The following is a 23,697-nucleotide window of genomic DNA, read 5'->3' as shown; positions in this document are numbered from 1 at the left end:
AGAATGCCAAAAATTAAAGAACTAAAATATAATTTATGTCATTGAGAAGTGATTTCCTATTGTTGTGTATCAATAAAGTCTTGGTCAGAGCATTTTGTCTTATTTCCTATTCCCTAGTATTGTTTCCTATACACCTTTAGAAAACCTCCTAAAGTCTATAAATCAGCATCAACTCTTAAAAGATATGCGATAGAGTCATCAGATTGATGCTTTCACTGAACTCGGTCAGTGAGTAGAAGATAGGGGTAGGACCCCTAACTTACTTTTGAGATATTCAAAAGTGTCCCTTGGTAGTGGTTTGGTGAAGATATCTGCTATTTGTTCCTTTGTGCTAACATACTCCAACACCACTTTCTTCTCTTGAACTTCTTCTCTAAGATAATGATATTTGATAGAGATGTGCTTTATCTTAGAGTGCATTACAGGATTCTTTGAAATGTTTATGGCATTAGTATTATCACAGAATATAGTTATTATCTAGGTAACTTGCTCATTTATGCCTTCCAACAGTTGTTTGATCCATGCTATATTGGTACAGTTCAATGCTGCAGCAACATATTCAGCTTCTGTTGTTGACTGAGAAACACATCCTTGTTTCTTGCTAAGCCAACTCACTAGTCTTTCTCCTAAAAAGAAAGCTCCTCCACTTGTGCTTTTCCTATCATCAATGTTGCCTGTCCAATCAGCATCAGTATAAACTTTTAAATCAAAGACATTTCATTTTCGATATACTAAGCCATAATCTTCAGTGCCTTTTAAGTATCTAAAAATTCTTTTGATTGTTGTCATGTGTGTTTCCTTGGGATTTGTAGAGAATCTTGCAACTATTTCTACTAGATGTGCTATATTAGGCCTGCTGTGAACAACATATTGCAACTTTCCAATCATAGATCGGTAAAGTGTCTCATCAATAGATGCAGATTCATCATTCTTTGATAATTTACAATTGGTAGTCATAGGAGTGCTTACTCATTTTGAATCCTCCATACCAAATTTCTTCAAGATTTCCTTTATGTACTTGGATTGAGTAATGAAAATCTCATCTTTCATTTGCAGTATCTGTAAACCTATAAAATACTTTATCTCACTGATTGATGACATCTCAAATTCTTTGCTCATTTCATTTCCAAATTTCTTGCATAGAGAGTCATTTCCACAAAAGATAATATCATCAACAAATATGGTTGAGATCAATATTCCATTTTCATCATTCTTCATGTACATATTGTTGTTCTCACTTGTCCTTATAAAACCAATCTTAATCAAATAAGAGTGCAATATTTCATACCATGCTCTAGGTGCTTGTTTCAAACCATATAAAGCTTTGTTCAATTTACATACTTGATCTTTATTATTATCTTCAACAAATCCTTCAGGTTGTTCAATAAAAACTTCTTCTTCTAATATTCCATTCAGAAATGCAGATTTGACATCCATTTGATATATCTTGAAATTTTTGAAAGCAACATATGCCAACAATGTTCTTACTCCTTCAAGTCTAGCAACAGGTGCAAAAGTTTTACCATAATAAATTCCTTCTTCTTAAGCATAACCTTTGCAAACTTGTCTTGCTTTATTCCGAATGACCTCACCTCTTTCATTTAGCTTGTTTCTGAAAATCCAATTTGTACCGATTATATTTTTGTCCTTCGGTCTTAGGACCAGTGTCCATGTGTCATTCTTCTTGATTTGATCAATCTCTTCTATCATAGCATTTATCCAATCTTCACTGTTAAATTCCTCCTTCACTATCCTTGGTTCAAATTCAGATATCAGACATGTGTTTTGTCTTAGTTTGTTCCTTGTCATCACTAGATCATTCTTATCTCCTATAATCTGACTCGGTGCATGATTCCTTCTGACATACTAGGCTAATACAAGCTCAGTAGGCTCTATATGATCTTCTTCATCACTCAATAACTAGATATTATCTTCATTTTCTTCAATAGTCTTCTCAGTAAGACTTCTCTGTTGAACATAGACAAATTCATCATAGTCTTCTGGTTCCTTGAAATTTCCTTCACCCTTTCTTTCTACAAATTCATCAATTTTCACATTTGCACTTTCTACTATTTTGTTAGATGATTTGATCAGACATTTAAATGCTTTGCTTCTAGAAGAATAACCTAGAAATGTTCCTTCTTCACTTTTCTGATCAAACTTGCCATTTCTATCATCTTTGTGAACATAGCATCTACTTCCAAAGATTTTAAAATAGCTTACATTAGGTTTCTTGTCATACCAGATTTCATAAGGTGTCTTCAAAGTTCCTTTCTTCAGTTGTACTCAGTTCAAGGTGTAAACTATTGTGCTTATTGCTTCTCTCCAAAATGTTTGTGACACTTTCTTTTTAATCATCAGGGTTCTTGCACAATCCACAATAGATCTATTTCTTCTCTCAGCTATTCCATTCTGCTATGGAGTTCTTGGTGTAGAGACTTGTCATTTTATACCATGATCATTGTAAAATAAGTTGAATTCATCAGATGTGAACTCTCCTCCTCTATCTGATCTAAGACATTTCAGTTGTCTTCTTGTTTCATTTTCAACTCTTGCGTTGTACCACTTAAACATTTGAAAAGCTTCTGATTTTTCTTTTAAAAACATTACTGACATCATTCTTGAGTATTCATCAACAAATAATATGAAATATTTATCACCATAATAGCTCTGAACTTTCATAGGACCACAAAGATTAGTATGCACAAGATCTAAAATTCCCTTAGATGTGTAAGACTTACTTGTAAAGCTTGATCTTGTCATCTTACCCATCTGGCATCCTCAACACATAGCATTCTTAGGTTTTTCAAGACTCAGTAGACCTCTTACTCGGTGCTTCTTTCTTATTTTGATCAGATTATCAAAATTGACATGACAAAACCTTTTATGCCATAACCAGGTATCATCTATCTTTGCATGCAAACACTTATTATGAGTTGATTCAAGGTGAAATGTGTTACCTTTTGTTTGTTTCCTAGTAGCAGCTAACTTTCCATTCTTGTCATGAACTTTGACAATTCCTTTATGAAATTCTATTCGGTAACCTGTGTTGTTTAGCTATGCTACACTCAACAAATTGTATTTCAAACCTTCAACCCAATAAACATCATTACATTTAGCATTGCCAAGAAGTGTTATGGATCCTTTACCTCTTACTGGACACGATGCATCATTACCAAATCTTACATAGCCTCCATCATAATCTTCTAATATAACAAACTTGTGTTTATCTCCTCTCATATGATGTGAGCATCCACTATCTATGATCCAAGAATCATTAGTGTTTGTAGACGTATAAAAATGACCATATTCCTAAATGAATATTTTATGTTCATTTCTCTATTTGATTAAATCCAATTTAATTAAATTATCCACATTCTTCTATTTTATTAAGTAAATTACTCAATTTATTTAAATAAAACTCACTATACCCATTTAATGAATAAATCATTTTATTCAATTAAATCCCCCTATCCACTTTTAATTAAATTCAAATTTAATTAAATAGTTATCCTAAATTGAATAAATCTAATTTATTTAATTTCCCCAAATTGCAACCAAATTGAATTAAATTACTTTATTTCAATTAAATCCTATTATCCCTCCATCCACTTGCAAAATCCCAAACCCCTTTCTAATCCCTTCTAGAATCTTCTAATTGCTTCTAATTAACCTAACCTGTCCTCTAAACTTTGTCACATCCCTAAGCAAAGGGAAGTCACTTCTCAAAAACTCAAAGTCTTTGATAACCATTAAAGGCTTTCAAACTTCAACCACTTAATTTCTCAAAGTCTTTGATAACCATTGAAGGCTTTCAACCTTCAACCACTTAATCCCCAAAGTCTCTAATAACCATTAATGGTTAACTCAAACCCTCCTACATGGTTAAAACATTTGTTTTGACTCAACCTCTACCCAACCCAAAGGTCTCATCAGGCCTTTAATGCTTTGACCATTATTATCTCTTAATCATTTGCACAAAAGTTTATCCTTGGATTAATTCTTAATCCAATGGGTAAGCCTAACTTAGAGTTGACCCTTACCCTCTAGATAACCATGAGGTCTTCTCAGGTATTTAATGTCTCCAACCCCTTCTCTCAACCCAACCCTATGTTGACACTTGTCACCATTTCATTGGTGCCAATTATAAACATGGATCCCCAACTTTCAAACTCAACCCTTGATTAAATCATTCGATCCTGACCATCCATTGCCCTATTTTTGCTATAAATAGAGCTCTCACTCCTCCATTTAAAAGAATAATCCTCCAAGTTTGTAGTATTACGCTTATGCTCAAATACATTCAAGCTTTCATATCATTTTTATGCTCATCATTTAGCCTCTTTTTAGAATAGAAATTAGTCTAAATATGCATGTTTAGAGTACTTTCTTTATCATTTAGCTCAATCATAGACTAAATATATCATGTTAGGATAGTATTCATACTAATCTTGTCATTTTATCATCTAGTTTATTGCATTTCTAGAATCATACATAGCTTAACATCCATTTCATACTAAAATCTATCAAAGCATCCCTCATTCTTGCATTTGCCATCCCTAAACCATTTTGCTCAGTGATCTGAGAGCAAAAACATTGGTTTGAGGGACATTGTGAAATAGAGAACCATGGGACCCTCCTTGGGAAGCTGAGTAACACTACGTTACTCCATAGCTTACACCAAGAAGTCCTGTGTGTGTGTGTGTGGACTAGTATTTAACAAAATTTTCACATATTGAGTTTTATCAGCCCACTTTTCCCGCATACATTTCTGGCGCCCACCATGGGGCTCAACCTGAAATATCATATCGGTTTTTGAAACTAATCATTTTTGCAGGTCTATGGGAAATAGGAATCAACGCATGGGAAACATTCTCTAGCGCATTCAGTTAATAGTCTAGTGCATCCCGCTTACTGTTTAGTGCGTGGGGTCCATACTCTAGCACTTGAAGTCCTTTCTTTAGCGCATGACTTCTATTAATATTTTTCTGTAGGTCTCGACATGGGGAAAACACAGAGTAGTGCATGCAGTAAACAGCATAGTGCATCCGGTCCACTATTTGGCACGTGGAGTCCATCATCTAGCACGTGCAGTTAATATATTAGTGCGTCAAACCACTAATTTTCGGAAGAGAACCAGAGTAGCGCCTTCGGTGCACAGAGTAGCACATCTGAAAAATAGTGTAGCACGTTGATCCTTAAGTTTAGCGCATCAAGAAATATTGTAGCACATTGAAGACAAAAATAAAACAAAAAAAAAATTTTGTAACCGAAAATGAAAATTTAGACTTGTAGAAGTCCACCGAAATCCCAATTTTCTAACTAGTGGATTGAAATTTTGCAGGATTCTGACAATTTCTTGCAGGTAAAGCAGGAAATTTTCTTTGAAACGATTTCTTTTGCAAACCACCAAGATCAAAAATTTTGCTTTGTTGACCATTTCTTCTTCATAGATCAGAAAATCATTGCTTTGAAAAGGGTAAAATAAACACCATATTTTTGTGGAGCAACATCTCCACATAGATTTTAGCAAATCACTATATTGAAAGGTTAAAACTAAACAACTTGATTGCTTTGTCTTGAAAGTGGAAGGTATATGCTCTCCCCTTAACTGGGTGATCAAAAATCCAGACCACTCTTACAGCTTTCTGTATTTCAAGCAATAAAACCTTTAGCAGGTCTGCCTTCTCGAGGAGTTGAAATCAACTCTTAAAGCTGTTTATGGCCGGTGTGAAGGGAACGACCTAAGTGGGGAATGACTTTGATGTCAAGAATTCCAACCCACTATAATCAAATGTGGAAAGTGACGAAAGTCCTTTTCAATGGTTACGCGCAGCGATTAGCCTTCCCCTAGTATTCTTGAGATACGTAAAGCCTTTGTTCTAAAGGTTGGGAAGCCTCCTGAGAGAGTTTATCACTGACGGTCGAACAAGAAGCCTGATTATGAACCATAGCAATAGAAACTTTGAACCAAGTCAGTAACCAGACATTTATAACATCATAGTGCAAGGGTGGGGAAGAATCCGCCCCCAAGATTACTCACCATATATCTGCCAAGATAACTACTCAACTATGAAGCGATTCACTTTGGGTTAATTTCTGGCAAAAGGCAAAAAAAAGGGTGCCCTCTAGGGGGTGACACGGCTGTTTGAGCTGATAGAGTATTGAGACTAGTGGGCTATGATGTTATTTATGACCCTTGACTAAAGAGTCTTTCTAAAGTGTATTACTTGTATCTAAACATGTTAAAACATTGGAGATTTGAACACATCCTCGCAGAACATACACTTTTTGTTAGATTAGGCAAAATGGTTGTACTTTTTGTGCCATGCTTGCATTTATTACTTCAGAAAATCATCCATCAAACTTGAAAAATTCACAAAAAAATTCAAAATCCACAAAAAATCAACCAAAAGGAAAAATCAGTGCAGTTTAGCGCATCAGAGGAATATTTGAGCACGTGGAGTACTTTTGTTAGCACATCCAAACCTCAAATTAGCGCGTTGGTTCAAAATAGTAGCGTTTTCATCTTAAGGCAAAATGGGGTAAAATCCTTTAGCGCATCCCAACAACAGTCTAGCGCATGGAAGCAATAGCTTAGCGCATATGAACCAAACATTAGCACATAAAGTCCAACAGTTAGCACGTCACACGCCCAGAATAGCGCATAGGTTTTTCAACTGTTAGACAACAATTTTTAAAACAATCCAAACTTTAGTGCATGTTTGGGGGCAGCCTAGCGCATATAGACTCTGTTTTAGCGCGTGATCTGAAACAGAAAAACAAAGAGGAAAACCAAAAAAAATTCTGAAATTTTCAAAAACATTTTAGAAGCCTTTTTTTTTCATCAACATCATTTTTCATCAAAACAAAGTGGCAAACAAACCACTCAAACTATTTCTCAAGCTAAATTTGTGTCAAAACGAATGTTGTCAGAATCCTAAAATGAATCGCGCAATAGAGGATGTCTCTCCTATCATAATCTGAAAACTTCATCATTAGTATCACCAGAATCCTTTACCATCTTACGGATTTTTATCTCAAAACACTTATTTAAAATTTTCAAATTGTCAAATGAAGTTTCCAGATCGGGAGACTTTTATCCATATCATTTGACACGCTTTGTCATGAAGGGGCATCTAAAAGCTTTCACTTTGATAGAATACGATTTGAAATTTTCAAAAACAAGAATCAACTGAATCCAAACCAATTAAAGGAAACCATTGATCACTTATGCATGACTAATCCCCTTATTCTGAGAAAAAAGAACCTCTATTGTAACATCACGTTAAAGAAATAGCAACCTAGTTTTTCCAAATTCATCAAGAGAAATAAGTTTTTATACATCAATCATCAACTCTTCAAATCTCATCGGGTATTCCTTCATCACGTCAAACGTTATATCCAAAACAAATCTAGCGAATTTAACAAAGAACCCTTGAAAACAAGAGCATACTGTCAAAAGTCTGCTTTTAATCAAACCATAAACCGCGGAGGAAAGATCAATCCAGCATTCTTGCCCGACGATTGCTTCACATATAACACATCTCGACTAGAACAACCAACCCCCGAACAACATATCAGTGAGGCTTTTATCACTTTCATCACTGAGAGTTTCTACTAAAATGCCTGTTACTCGCTCTCAAAGAGACAAACAAAGTGAGACACACGCTGAGTCTAGTATGAATCAAAGATTATCAAATCCTTTTGAAATTCCACCCTTAGAAGAACCTGAAATTATTGAAGCACTTCTTCGGGAATGTCAAGAAAACCCTTCATTCCAAAAGCTTGTAGAAAAGCTCATAGAAAACGACAAAGAAAAATATCTGCTCATGCTTACGAGTAAAGGCGTTAAACTTCCTGAAGATTTAGACACAAACATCTTTAAAAATGAATCTCGACAATATGCGTATCAAGAACAACAAAGGGAAGAAGAAACTCATAACTTTGAACAACATATACCTGAGCAACACATTCCAGAACAACGCATGCCAGAAATGTGTATACCTGAGCTAGAAACACCACAACAAAATATACCATTTAGCACACCTTTTCAGCTAAGAACAAATACAAGGGAAGAACTTTTCCCTCGGCAAGATAATGCGCCTTTGGTTGCTCTTACTCAACAAATGCAAATGTTGCAAAGGCAAATACAGGATATGCAACAAGGGACAACAGTACGATACTCTTTAAATGAAATCTATCCTTATCCCTTTGATAGAAGATTGAACATGGTGCCTTTTCCTCCTAACTCGGACGTTCCCAAATTTGATAAATATGATGGGAAAAGTGATCCCCGAGATCATGTTTGAGAATTTTGCACACTGAGCCTTGAATTCACTCATGATGACACCTATTTGATGAGGTTATTCCCCAGAAGCTTGGGAGGGCAAACCATGGAATGGTTATCCAAAATTTCACCACTTGTAAGATCATTTGATGAATTGGTTAACAAATTCATAACCCACTATTCCTACAACATCCAACATGCCATAACCATGCTAGATGTTTGCAACACCAAACAAAAGAACAATGAAACATTCATGATATTTCTTCAACACTGGCGATGCATGGTATGATGATATCCTCGAGATATTCCTGAAAAGGAGAAAATGGAAATCTTCATCGATAACTTGAATGGCGAAATGGGTTACAGACTAAAACTTCAATGCATACCATCTTTCACTAAATTGATTGAAAATGGCATTCAAGTAGAGGAAGCATGTGTCAAAAAGGGGACACTCAAATTCTACAAGGAAGGCACAAACTCATCAAATTACAATAATCAGAACAACACCAACCTTGACAAATATCGATTTTGGACTCGAAACAAAAATGAAGGCAATAATGAATCATATGATCCCAAATCTAAGCAACCAGTGCTGGCATTATCCAAAAATCCTCAAAATACGAAAAATCCTAAAAATGCTACTCCTAGTGCTAACACATATGCACCAAACACTGATCAAGGACAACTCAACACAAACAACACCAATGATACTCAAAGCAAAAACATGAATCCAGGACCTAACAACAATTCACGCAACAACATGAACAATTTCCAAAAGCGTATCTTCACACCATTGGGACAATCATTAGAATCCACATTTAGAGAACTTTTGGCAAACAAGATTCTTTCTTTGCCACCAATCAGCAACTATGAACCCCCAATCAAACCACCTTGGTGGAATGATTCACACTATTGTGATTTCCATCACAACAAGGGTCATAGAACAAACGAATGCATGCGATTGAAACACATAATACAGGACATGATTGATCGAGGTGACTTAACAGTGGATGGTCTCAAAACAAATGGTGATCACGAAGCCTTCAAAAATCCTCTCCCAAATTACAACAAAGATGGAGCATCCACTTCAGATGATACACATGGAGCTCATATTAATCACATCTACAACAACACCATCAACCACATATTAGCTGAAGATCATCATGTCAATGTCATCACCATTCGAGATCGACATGATCATGAATCTGTCAATGTAACAACCCGAACTCAAAAATATGTCTTGAAGGGACATACTGTACCTACAACTACCACACCAAAAATCCAATATGACTTGGTTAGCCAACTACACAAGACTCCAGCTCAGATATCTATCCTGGAATTATTGAAACTATCACCAAAGCACAAAGACATATTGGAGCAAGCGCTATTGGAAACAAATGTACCTCAAAATCTAGATACAGACAGATTTCAAGCCATGGTCGCCCATATGACAGGACCTCATAACCTCACCTTCTCAGAGCATGACAATACTTCCTTGAGTCATCCACATAATACTCCTCTCCATATTGAAGTCATTGTTTGTAAACATTGAGTGAAAAGAGTCTTAATAGATTGAGGAGCTGGACTTAATATATGTACTTTAAAGCTTATCCATGCATTAGGTTTCTCAGAAGAATCTATTGATCCTTGCAAGAAAATTACCATAAAAGCATATGATGATGAGGAAAGGTCCTCTAAAGGAATAGTGATATTACCTATTCAAGTAGGACCAATACAAAAGGATACTATATGTCAAGTCTTAGACATAGATCTAACCTACAATATCTTGTTAGGACGAACTTGGATACATGAAATGCAAGTAGTACCTTCTACATATCACCAATGTGTCAAGTTTCCTTATGATGGACAAGAAATCTCCATATCAGCTGATCACAATCCATTTCAACATTGCAACGCAATGGGGGTAGCCCAAGACAGTTTGGTTCTTCATAATAGAGAAAAACAACGATCCTTGACATCAGATCTACCAACAGCAAAGCCCAACTCCTTATGGGGAGACTTCAAGTAGAAAATGCAAATCAAAGACCAAGGCATGGGAGAATACTCTTTGGAGCCTTTATGTTTGGCTAAATTGCCAACATCACCTAGATCGCATGGTTTGCCTACTACATCAACACATTTGGCCACTCAGCCCATCACTAAATTTGATGGTACCTTCATCCAATTGGGTACTCTAGCACATGAATCAGAAGACAAGGACGTTCTTAGCTAGTTATACAAAGATGAGGAATAAGATAATAGAGTAGCCACTCTGGATATTGTTCTACCAACACACCTATATGGAAAAGGCTACTTAATCATAAAGCAAATGGGATATGGTGGTAAAGGACCTATTGGGAAACACAAAGAAGGAGTCACTGAACCTATAGATCTTCCTTCACAACCTAGTAGAAACAAAGCAAGATTGGGTTCTAAACACACGTTCCTATTGAAACGACCACCACACACAACTACAAAACCTTAATGGAAGGAAAAGAAGAAGTACAAAGAAGAATCCTGGTAGGAAGCACTTTTTGAATCAGCAGAAACAATCCGCAAGGCACGGGAACATCAAGATCAGAAGTTGCATCAGGAAAAGCTTCTAAGTCATAAGAAGGCCCTATCTACAGCAGTAGCTCATATTCAAATACCAATGTCTCAAGAACAAATCATGTCATCTCCAGATATCGTTCTTCCTCCCCGAGGAAGCACAGTCTATGAACAAATCCAGAAAGTAGAAGACAACTTTGATACATAATCCACAAAAATCATCAAAATGGTATCCATCATCAAATATTTGTTTTCACCATATAACATACCTGTTTACAGCACAGATAGAATCTAGGATGATGCCTATGAGACAGATTCCAATGAATATGAATGGGGTACCTGCTCCAATGCTACTACAAATATCCTGGATGATACTGATTCTATATCCCTTTCTCAAGAAGAACATAACGCAGAAGATAGACCTCTTAAATTTGGACCATAGCATATCTATGATGCCAAGGAAAGCAAACATAAACATTATGAACAAGTCTATGTGGAAGATAATACCATCGAAGACCTCGACGAAATCCTGGACTTCTTTAAAACCAAGACCCATCATGATGAAAACTCTATCCTAACATTTACAGTAGCAGAACTTGATCCACCTAATGATTCCTTACCACTTGTCTTTCCTGACCTCATCGACTGGGACAAACCTGGAATCCATGATATACCAATTTTCCCAGATGATGCATCTATTATCCATTACCTATGTACCATCAACCCCGAAATAGGCTCTACTAGTGAACAAAATAACGATGTCTATCAATCAGGGAGTGCCAAGTCTCTCAGTCACAAAAATACACTAAATAAAGGATCTGATGCTGAAAACCGGTCAATGGAAGCTCTAGATCACAAAAAAGTAAAAATAAGGGATGCATCTGAGGGTGAAAATATTTTTAAGGCACCTAACGATGGGAGACTTGACACTCTTCCTGAACACTTTCATGAGCAATCACCCATATTGATTGAGCCCACTCAATCAATCAACATTGGTACCACAGAAGCAGCTAGAAACATACACCTTGCAAAATCTCTGACAAAGGAAGAAAAATTGACATTTATCATCTTCTTTAAAGGATAGCAAATCAACTTTGCTTGGTCATATGCTGATATGGCTGGATTAGATCCACACTTAATCATGCATCACTTGTCCATTTCTACAGGAGTTAAGATAGTCAAGCAAAAGCTACGAAAGATGAATCCACAGGTGGCACTCATGGTCAAAACTGAACTGAAGAAATTATTAGATGTCGGATTCATCTGACCTATTAACTATGCAGAGTGGATTTCCAATATCGTCCCAGTATCAAAACCAGATGGTAGTATCAGAATCTGCACTGACTTTCGAGACGTCAACAAAGCTTGTCCCAAGGACGACTTTCCTCTGCCCAGTATCGACATAATGATAGATCTCACAACAGGCCATGCAATGCTCTCACTAATGGATAGTTTCTCAGGCTATAATCAAATCAAAATAGCTCTAGAAGATCAAGATAAAATAGCATTCACCTGTCCTTGGGGAATGTACTATTGGAATGTTATGCCTTTTGGCTTAAAGAATGCAGGGGCCACTTATCAAAGAGAAATGACAACAATATTCCATGACATGATGCACACATTTATGGAAGACTATGTGGATGATTTACTAGCTAAATCCTTCACTAGAGCTGAACATCTTGGCATCCTAACAAAGATTTTTGATCGATTGGTGAAATTCCAAGTCAGGCTCAACACTAAGAAGTGTGTCTTCAGGGTTACATCAGGCAAGTTACTAGGCTATGTAGTCTCAGCTAAAGGTATTGAAGTTGATCCAGCAAAGGTACAAGCTATTATGGACATGCCACCACCATAGAATATTAGTCAACTTAGATCTTTACAGGGACGAATTCAATCAATCAGGAAATTCATCGCTCAACTAGCAGATAAAAGTCTACCATTTAACCATTTGCTACACAAAATGTACCATTTAGATGGGAGCCGAAGTGTGCAAAATCTTTTTACCAAATCAAACAGTATCTGATGAATCCACCAGTTCTAGTACCACCAGTCGCAGGAAAGCCTCTTATCCTATATATCTCAACAACATTTATATCATTGGGGGCACTATTGGCACAAGAAGATCAACACGAAAAGGAACAAGCCATCTATTACATCAGTAGGACATTGAATGGCTATGAGCTCAACTATACATTCAGTGAAAAGGCTTGCCTAAAAGTGGTTTTTGCATCCCAGAAGTTCTGACATTATATGCTAGCACACACTATTAAGCTAGTAGCAAAAATTGATCCTCTCAAATATCTACTCAGCAAGGCCACTCTTGCAGGCCGATTGGCTAAATGGGTCATGATTCTCAGTGAATTTGACATCTAATACATAGAAAGATGAGCCATCAAAGGACAAGCAATTGCAGATCAACTGGCTGAAGCACTGCTACCAGGAAAACAAACCATGGAGGTTGAATTTCCACATAGGGATGTTCTTTCTCTTTCTCCTAAGCAATGGACCCTATACTTTGATGGATCCTATACACAACATGGTTCAGGGGCCGGCATTCTATTCATCACTCCTGAAGGACACACTATACCAAGATCATATAGGCTTATGTTTCCATGCACGAATAATGTGGCTGAATATGAGGCATTGGTTATAGGCATCAAAATAGCTATCGAATGGAAAATCACAGAGTTAAAATTCTATGGAGACTCACAACTAGTCATTAATCAAATCAACAACAACTATCAGACAAAGGATGACAAGCTACTACCCTACAAACGAATGGTGGATGACTTCAAACAGTATTTTGTGCACATCACCTTCAAGCAAATACCAAGGTTGAACAACAAAGCAGCCGATGCAATAGCTATAATCACTTCACTACTACAAATTCCAAAGCAACAGAGTCGTTATGAGTTCTTGGTAGAGAAACTGTTCTCCCCCGCCTATGATCACTCTGAATCCTAGGTTATCTATGCCTTGACTGGTTTAGATTCTTCGTTATATGGACCAATATACGACTATCTCAAACATAATATCTTACCACTTGACCAATCCCGTAACCAAAAATGTAACTTTATCCGACAAGCTGCCCATTACACCCTTACCGCTGATACTTTATATCGTCGAGGTCTAGATGGTACTCTTCTTCATTGCCTTGACCGTAATGATTCTGATTCTGCTTTACACAAGCTTCATGAAGGTATTTGTGGTACACATTCAAGTGGCACTACTCTTGCTAAAAAGCTTCTACAGATGGGATACTACTAGCCTACAATGGAAAAAGATGCATATCATTTCACCAAAAAATGTCCTAAATGTTAGATCCATGGCAATCTGATATATGCACCCGCATAGGAACTGCAGCCATTTACAACATCCTGGCCCTTTTGTCAATGGGGCCTCAACTTAGTGGGCAAAATTCATCCTTCATCTTCAAATGGACATAAGTTCATTATAACAACAACAGAATACTTTACCAAATGGATCGAAGCAATTCCCATGACCACAATGACTGGGAATCAAATTGCCTCTTTTATCCTAAATTATCTGATCTGCAGATATGGTATTCCAAGTTCAATCATCACAGATAATGGACGGCCCTTCAAGAATCAAGATGTCCAAGAACTATGTGAAAAATTCAAAATCCAACATTGGTTCTCTACACCATATTACCCACAGGGCAATGGTCAAGCAGAAGCATCTAACAAGACAATATTGAAAATCCTCAAGAAAACAGTGAATGATGTAGGCAAAGATTGGCACGTACAACTCAATCCAGCACTTTGGGCATACAGGACCAGCATCCACACACCTACAGGAGCAACACCATATTCATTGGTCTATGGATCAGAAGCCATTTTACCCCTGGAGGTAGAAATCCCATCTCTCAGAGTCTCTTTAAAAGGTTTAATCCCAGATGAAGAGTATCGAGTTAACCGGCTGCAAGAACTTGAACTATTAGATGAAAGATGCCAACATGCTTACACTCATCTTAAAGTATATCAACAACGCATGTGCAGAAGCTATAATCACAAGGTCATTCCCAGAAACTTCAAAGTTGGTGACGTAGTCCTCAAAGAAAATCCCAGAAATTAGCAAGATCAAGAAAAGAAAGGGAAATTTGAACCTAACTGGTTGGGTCCCTATGTCATCATATTAGTCTATGGATCAGGTGCCTATTAGCTTACAACTTCAGAAGGAGATGTGCTCGACAACCCAACTAACAGCATTCATCTAAAGAAGTACTATACTTAAAGTAGCCTAGTGCACGAAAAAAGCCAAAAACAATCAAAAAAATCAAAAAATCCAGAAAAAGAAAAGAAAAAAGCAAAAAGTACAATAAAAACAAATGGTGAAAACCTTGTAAACAGGCGCCCTTGTGAAAGAACGGCTCCTCTATCTAACTCCATGCCATTTTATCCATCAAAACACTATCAGCCATTGCCCGACACTTAGCATATATTCATTTAGGACATACTTAACGTAGTCACTATCCTAAGTTATCCATCTATATCTATCCTCTTACCACATCCCACCATGGCTTGGAAATCATTGTACATATTCATATCAAGAGGCACACTCAGCTAGGGGCATTAACTTGTTCAAAAACTTGCAAAAATTCCAGACATCAGGACTATTTGCAAAACTCAGAAGCATGACATCCAACAAACAAAACTACGCTTCATCACAAAAACCCAAACAAAACAATTCACAAAAATTCCATGGATGGATGATTTTCTGAAGTACTAAATGTTGCATTATCGCATAACCATCTTAACTAGTTTTCCATTTTGAACTTTTTGACTTATTGAATTTTCTCCCTTTTCTCACTCAAATGCTTCACAACTAGAGATCATGGGGAAACTCCAATATTTTCTTAGTCTTCTATCTGGGAGGCGATCACTTGTACTATGTGAATACTTGCCTCGAGACGTGATACATCAAATATCACTGAAGGCCTAATTCCACTTCACGCATACAAATGATCTAATCTTGTCTATTTACGCAATATACACTCAGGTCATCCTGGTTCAATTATACCTTGATGCTTGTGCTATCTTGCAAAATCAAACATCATGTAAATTTTTCTCAAGTCATTATGGTTCAATTATACCATTATGCTTGTCTAAATTTTCAACATATCCTAAACAAATCAATGCTCAATGATGATATTTACAAAGAAAGCAAACAAATGGCTATATTGGATGGCAAATGCAGAATGAGGATGCTACCAAAAACATAGTTGCATATCATTTTACATTAATTACATATCATTTTATATTAATTACATATCATTTTACGTTTAGTTGCATATCAATTCATACATCTCATTTTCAAGATACATCTCATAGCATATAAAAGCATACATCTTGCATCATGCATCGTACATTTAAACATTACATCATCATAAAGTAACAAAATAGCCCACATAACATGCATCCATATAAACACATCACATGATCAAAGCAAATGGTGTCGAATATATATATATCTCAAAAATGATCCAAATGTACAAAATGTGTCAAAACACTATGTCCAGTACAAAGAATACAATGCTCAAGAATACAACAGAGCTCATGTCTCTCAAGTATGACTATCCCCTGATGGAGATGGTCTCACTCCAGATGCACCCGCCCTTGGATCCCCAGGAGGGTCCTATCTTGGTGGCCCCGTGACACCTCAGCTCTCAGATCGTGACCCAGTATCTCGAGATTGACTAGATCTCGACTATGCAAAACTCTGTACTCGGTGATCCCTGGGTACTGCAGCCTCATAGTGCTGCCTAGAATACTCTGCCTTCTGAGCCCTCAGTGCTAGCTCTCTTCGGGTGTCTCTCATGGGACCACCCGTTGCTGCTCTCTGCATGCTCGACACCACCTCCTCCACTCGTCCCCTCCGCTCTATCTTAGTATCTTGCTCAGTGCTCAACTGAGAAATCTATCGCTGATAGGTCAAAATCTGTGCCTGCAGCTGCTGCATAGTAATCTGTAAGGTCTGCATCTGAGCATCCTCAATGTGACCTGGGACTCGAACCCGTAAAGGTACCTGTGCTAGAGGAACCCCTCCCACTCAGCCTGTCCTCGATGCTGGAGGTGGGAGTACATCCATCCTCCTCCTCTAAGCTGGTCGCATAGCCTCCTCTACACCACCCATTGCAGCTAACACCTCAACCACTCTCCCCTCTCCACCGGCTCCAATAGCCAATCCACCTCTCCCCCTATCTATCCTCCCCTGTCACACTGCTCTACCCACACCTCTATCCCCCTACGTCCCTCTAGCTCCTCTCCCTTGTCCTCCTCCTCCATCATCCCCATTATCTCCATCATCTCCTCCATCTCCCTCCTCCTCATCAGAATCAAAGGTTGGCCTCATCTCCTCAGGATAAGATATCTTGGCCATAGCCCACGCAGCAAACAATCGAGCAAACTCATCTATCATGCTCGCATCCTGAATCTCAGGGGCATAATCCCATATCTGCTCAGCCAACCCCACAAACTCCTCTACCGCCACTGCACTATCAATGGTCAGCCCCCAATCCGCCACATCCTGTCGCCGCCGTGCATATAGGCACACTCCCTATGGAATCCCCTGCTGGCGCCCGAACTGCTTCAAAACTTAGGTCACCACGAATCTCTCTATAACGAATGGGGTCCTCCTGATCAGGTACCTGGTCATAAATACAAAGGGCATCTTCAGCCCATCCTAGGCCCACACCTCACATCCTCTGTACGGTCTCCAGGTGACCGTATCAATGTCATCCAGAACCCTCCTCCAATGCTCTAGTTTTCCTAGCTTGCATTGGACAACTAGACCTTTGTATCCGTAGGCATATGCTGCTCCTACAGGCCTGTCCCTGTCTGCTAGTGGCCTCACTACAGGAATATGCTCCCAGCACCATACTTGTAATAAAGTCATGCCAGCTGACAAACTGTCGTAACCGAGGTATACTACCTCATGCAGACCCTTGTATAAATGGGCCAGCATCACTGACCCCCATGAAAAGCTCCGCCCCTTTGTAACCATCTCCTCCAACACCCACACCCATCCCACCAAGAATCCCTTTGACCTGCGATCAGGACAAAGGAATCCACCAATGAACCCTGCTAGTACAAATGGTAGCGGTGCATAATCTAAGTCCAAAAACTCCTGCCATGGGATCTCATAGCCGCAAACTATATCATCCTAAAATATGCGATGCAGTGCCTCTGTCCCACCCTCCTTCGACTGCTCATATGGTAGTAGTGCCCCTACTACAGGGATGTGCAAGATCCGATAACAGTCCTCAGGTGTGACTATCATCTCTCCCGTGGCAAAATGGAAGGTGTTCGTATCACTGTGCCACCTCTCCACAAGTGTTGTCAGTAGCCCCCGGTTCACAGTGAACCAAGGCATATCCAGAAGAGAAGTCAAACCGCATCTCTCAATAATATCAAGATCGGCCTGCGACAACTACAGTATCAATGTCCATGGTCTGGGAAATCTCTCTCGCGACTGAACCACACCCAATCGCTCCTATCAAGCAAGCCAAACATATCCAATATCAGTTTCCACATCGAAACAACGATATCAAAATCAAACTCACATCAACAAAATGAATCCATTTGCTCCTCTACATCAAGTTCATAATCCTAACATTTCATATCAACTTGTAAAACAACTCAAGTTATCAGAAACCATATCAAAACTTGTAACACAACTCAAGTCTCCAAAATCACATAAACTTGTAAAATAACTCAAGTTTCCCACCCATATCAGCTTGTAAAACAACTCAAGTTTCCAACCCATATCAGTTTGTAATACACCTCAGGCTTCACACATTGAACTTGAAATAGAACACGCAAATCAATCATATTTTGATCAAACACAACACATTGATATCTACACATAACTTGAAATATTGCAAATCAAAACAAGTTAAACCGACACTCATATTGGACAACTTCATACAATCATAACAGAAAAACACACAACATTTGCAAATCGGCCCATCTCGCGAAAATTTTCCAGATGCACTAAAACAGATACCCAATGCGCTAAAAAACCCCCACGCGCTAAACTTTTTCCCCTATGCGCCACCTAACCTACCCTCTATGCTAGACTGACTCTATGCGCTAATCTATCCCTCCTAGGCGCTACCCATTTGACCCTATGCGCTAGGTTAACCCTACACGCTAAACCCCCTTCTCTATGCGACCCCCTGTGACCCCTATGCGCTAGGTCTACCTTATGTGCTAACCTATTGATCTGACGTGCTACCCGATGGTTTCCATGCACTATTCTACCCCTATGCGCTAACCTATTTTTGCTATGTGCTATCCTATCTTTTTCAGACGTGACCCCTAATATTCAACTCGATGCGCTACTCTACACTTCGTATGCGCTAATCTAGGCCCTAGATGCCCTAAACCGTTAAACCCGAACTTTGAAAATCAAAAAATGCCTAAAAATGACAAAATGAAAAGTCCAAAAAGGGTCAAAAATGTTGACTTACTGGTGGTCCACGCGCTGCAGGTCTCCGGTACCTCCGAAGGCGCTAGAAACGGTGTCTATGATACGGAATAGGCATTTTCTTTACAGAGCAAATTCTCTTTCTCCAAAGTCAACAATGCACAAATGAATCTAATTCAACCCCTTTTCCCCTTTTATAAGAGGAAAATGAAATTAGGGTTAGCCGAATGGACCTGTCATCTGGTCGCGGTCTACCCTATACCATAACATTTGTAACTTATCGGGAGATGAATCAATTTGCACACATTATACATGCATGAAATCATACACATCATACACAACTCATCAAATTAAATCACAAATTTTCAAATACAAAAAAGAAAAAAAATTGATTCATCTCTCGAGGGGGCATCACCATCAAATATCGAATCTGGGGGCATCACATCAAACCAAATCTAGGGCACGACTGGCAAATCATAAGAGCAACACAAAAATTGCATTTGATCGTAAATCACAAATACACATCATTTTCTTTGAAATAACATGCGCACACACGTCACTTCAAAGAGGGGCAAAATGTAGACGTATAAAAATGACCATATTCCTAAATGAATATTTTATGTTCATTTCTCTATTTGATTAAATCCAATTTAATTAAATTATCCACATTCTTCTATTTTATTAAGTAAATTACTCAAGTTATTTAAATAAAATTCACTATACCCATTTAATGAATAAATCATTTTATTCAATTAAATCCCCCTATCCACTTTTAATTAAATTCAAATTTAATTAAATAGTTATTTTAAATTGAATAAATCTAATTTATTTAATTTCCCCAAATTGCAAACAAATTGAATTAAATTACTTTATTTCAATTAAATCCTATTATCCCTCCATCCACTTGCAAAATCCCAAACCCCTTTCTAATCCCTTCTAGAATCTTCTAATCGCTTCTAATTAACCTAACCTCTCCTCTAAACTTTGTCACATCCCTAAGCAAAGGGAAGTCACTTCTCAAAACCTCAAAGTCTTTGATAACCATTTAAAGCTTTCAAACTTCAACCACTTAATTTCTCAAAGTCTTTGATAACCATTGAAGGCTTTCAACCTTCAACCACTTAATCCCCAAAGTCTCCAATAACCATTAATGGTAAACTCAAACCCTCCTACATAGTTAAAACGTTTGTTTTGACTCAACCTCTACCCAACCCAAAGGTCTCATCAAGCCTTTAATGCTTTGACCATGATTATCTCTTAATCATTTGCAGAAAGGCTTATCCTTGGATTAACTCTTAATCCAGTGGGTAAGCCTAACTTAGAGTTGACCCTTACCCTCTAGATTACCATGAGGTCTTCTCAGGTATTTAATGTCTCCAACCCCTTCTCTCAACCCAACCCTATGTTGACACTTCTCACCATTTCATTGGTGCCAATTCTAAACATGGATCCCCAACTTTCAAACTCAACCCTTGATTAAATCATTCGATCCTGAACATCCATTGCCCATTTTTGCTATAAATAGAGCTCTCACTCCTCCATTTAAAAGAATAATCCTCCAAGTTTGTAGTATTACACTTATGCTCAAATACATTCAAGCTTTCATATCATTTTTATGCTCATCATTTAGCCTCTTTTTAGAATAGAAATTAGTCTAAATATGCATGTTTAGAGTACTTTCTTTATCATTTAGCTCAATCATAGACTAAATATATCATGTTAGGATAGTATTAATACTAATCTTGTCATCTTATCGTCTAGTTTATTGCATTTCTAGAATCATACATAGCTTAACATCCATTTCATACTAAAATCTATAAAAGCATCCCTCGTTCTTGCATTTGCCATCCCTAAACCGTTTTGCTTAGTGATCTAAGAGCAAAAACATTGGTTTGAGGGACATTGTGAGATAGAGAACCATGGGACCCTCCTTGGGAAGCTGAGTAACACTACGTTACTCCATAGCTTGCACCAAGAAGTCCTCTATGTGTGTGTGGACTAGTATTTAACAAAATTTTCACATATTGAGTTTTATCAGCCCACTTTTCTCGCATACAGTGTTTATGTGAGTGTAGCGTCCTAAAATTGTGACACTTGCAATTTTGACTGCATTTCAGTCTTCACGATGGCAATGCAACACACAACCTGAATGGAGACCCCGAAACCTATTTTTGACACCAAAAACTGCATTTTCTAGCACCCTGGCCTGAACCTCCTTTGCACCCTGTTTTCCCGGGAGGTGGGACCAGAGCGCCCAGCGCCTTGGTCCTTCAGGACCAGGGCGCCTAGCGCCCTAGTCCCCCAAGACCATAGCACCCAGCGCCTTGGTCCCTGGGCCTATTTTGGGCCCGGTCTCCTATGGGGTCTCGGGTCTTTTTGTTTGCAATTTGGAAATTAACTTTCCTGGTCGGCCTAAGGTCAGGAAAATCAGTCTATTAACCCTAATTGGCAAGTATATAAATGGCATTTTCCTCTCCCATTTGGGTAAGAAGGACATATGTGTACAAGCGTGGAAACTATACTCAAGCATTCAAGCATTCAAGAATTCCTTCAAGTAATTGATCATTTCAAGTCTCCATTCAAGGCTAAGTGTTGCATTCAAGACAAGGATTCAACCATTGAAGAGGAGATCACTTGCTACATACAACAACATCTATACCTTCGCACATAAGGATACAAACATCCTTACAACAAGGTATTAGTACTTGTTTTACATTACAGACATTTACATTTACAACAATTTCTCATTTCTTGGTTAATTCCAAAACCGGGGTTTGACCTAAAGGCAAACCCCTAATCCCTAACCCCCCAATCATCTTCGCTTTTCTGTGTGTACATTGCAAGTACGCGGCTGAAATTGAAGATCTGGAATCCTTGTGCAGAGACGAACAGATCCCCCTTCGTTTCGTGGATTTTTCGGAGGACCGTGGCACCGGGCGCCATCGTCCCGACAACTTTTGCTGAAATTTGCAGGACAACACCGTATCGACATTTTACTGCTAATTCCAGGTCCGCAGCTTCATCCTATATCCCTATCTCAGTTTATAAGCGAATCTTTGTCACTTTCTATGCATTCCTAGCTTAATTCTTCTATCAACATTCTTTACAAAAGAGGGTAGCCTTGCTTTCTTAACCCTTGAAACTCATTTAGCATCCAATCTTGCATTGTGTGGGATTGGATCTTGTGGGTTTCAACCCCTCTTTTGAATGTAAAGTCTCTCTCCTAAGTGAAAACCATCAACCCTAGTAACCTCCCTTCTCTCTCCTTGAAGTTGGAAGAGGGGAGAGTAACTGGGGTTCGATTGCGATTTTTCGCTTTACATTTTGGTGAACCCGACGTGAACATCCGTTCTGATTATTGATGGTTAGATTTGAAAATTGGATTCCTTGATTACATTTCCATGTTTGATCTTTTGCAAATTTTAGAGGTTAATTGCATAAAAACCCTAAAATTTTCTTTTTGAAAATTGAACTTGCGAAATGTTTAATTATTAATGCTTGTTTCAGATCTGCCTTTCTATTACAAATTATCAATTCATATCTATGCTTTAATTTTGAAAATTAAGTGGTTAAGTGTCAAAACCCTAATTTTTGAAACCCTCTTGATTCAACCTTTGTCCGACAATTTGACCGATCAAAACATCTCCAAATCAGCTGTAACTTTGGATTCCGCAATAAAATCACAATATCTTTCATCCCTGAAAATTTGGAAAAAAGTTGTGAGGACCGTGTGCACTCCGAGCGCCATCGTCCCCGACATTTTTTTCAAAATTTCGGGAGCAAGATCTTACTGTATTTTCCTGCTAAAATCCAGAATTTTGGCTGATTTTGTCAATTATAACACTTTCAAAATTACAGTCAAAGTTGGTCTTGTGATTGCTTGGTTTAGGGCTCCTAATCATTCAAAAATCATTGAAATTGAAATTTTGTGTCAAAATTGTTTTCTTACTGTCCTAAATCTGAAAAGTGTGTTTGCATTCATTCGAAATTTCAGTGCTTTATTCAAATTCTTGCAATTTGTGACTTTTGAAATTAAGTGCTTAACTACAACAACTTTGATTTCCGCTTTCAAAATTGAATTTTGCGTGAAATTGAGTCAATTTTTAAATTTCAAAACTTGTATTGCTTTCGACATTCCCTCTAAAATCATAAAATTCAAAATTTCAGTTTCCCTCTCGTTTTCAAAATTCAAATTTTGCATTTTTTTGACAATCTTGGTAGGATTCAATTTTAAGTTTGCAACTTTAATTTGGCCTATCTGCAGATCGTAAAATCACTCAATTTTTTCAGATTAGCTTTAAAATCATCATACCTTTCATCCCTGCAAATTTTGAAAAAAGTTTCAAGGACCGTGTTGCACTCCGAGCGCCACGGTCCCGGACATTTTTTCCAAAATTTTGGGAGACTGT

Source organism: Cryptomeria japonica, chromosome 11, assembly GCF_030272615.1.
Source record: "Cryptomeria japonica chromosome 11, Sugi_1.0, whole genome shotgun sequence".
In the NCBI taxonomy this organism is placed as follows: Eukaryota; Viridiplantae; Streptophyta; class Pinopsida; order Cupressales; family Cupressaceae; genus Cryptomeria; species Cryptomeria japonica.
Note: the sequence above shows the minus strand (reverse complement) of the source record.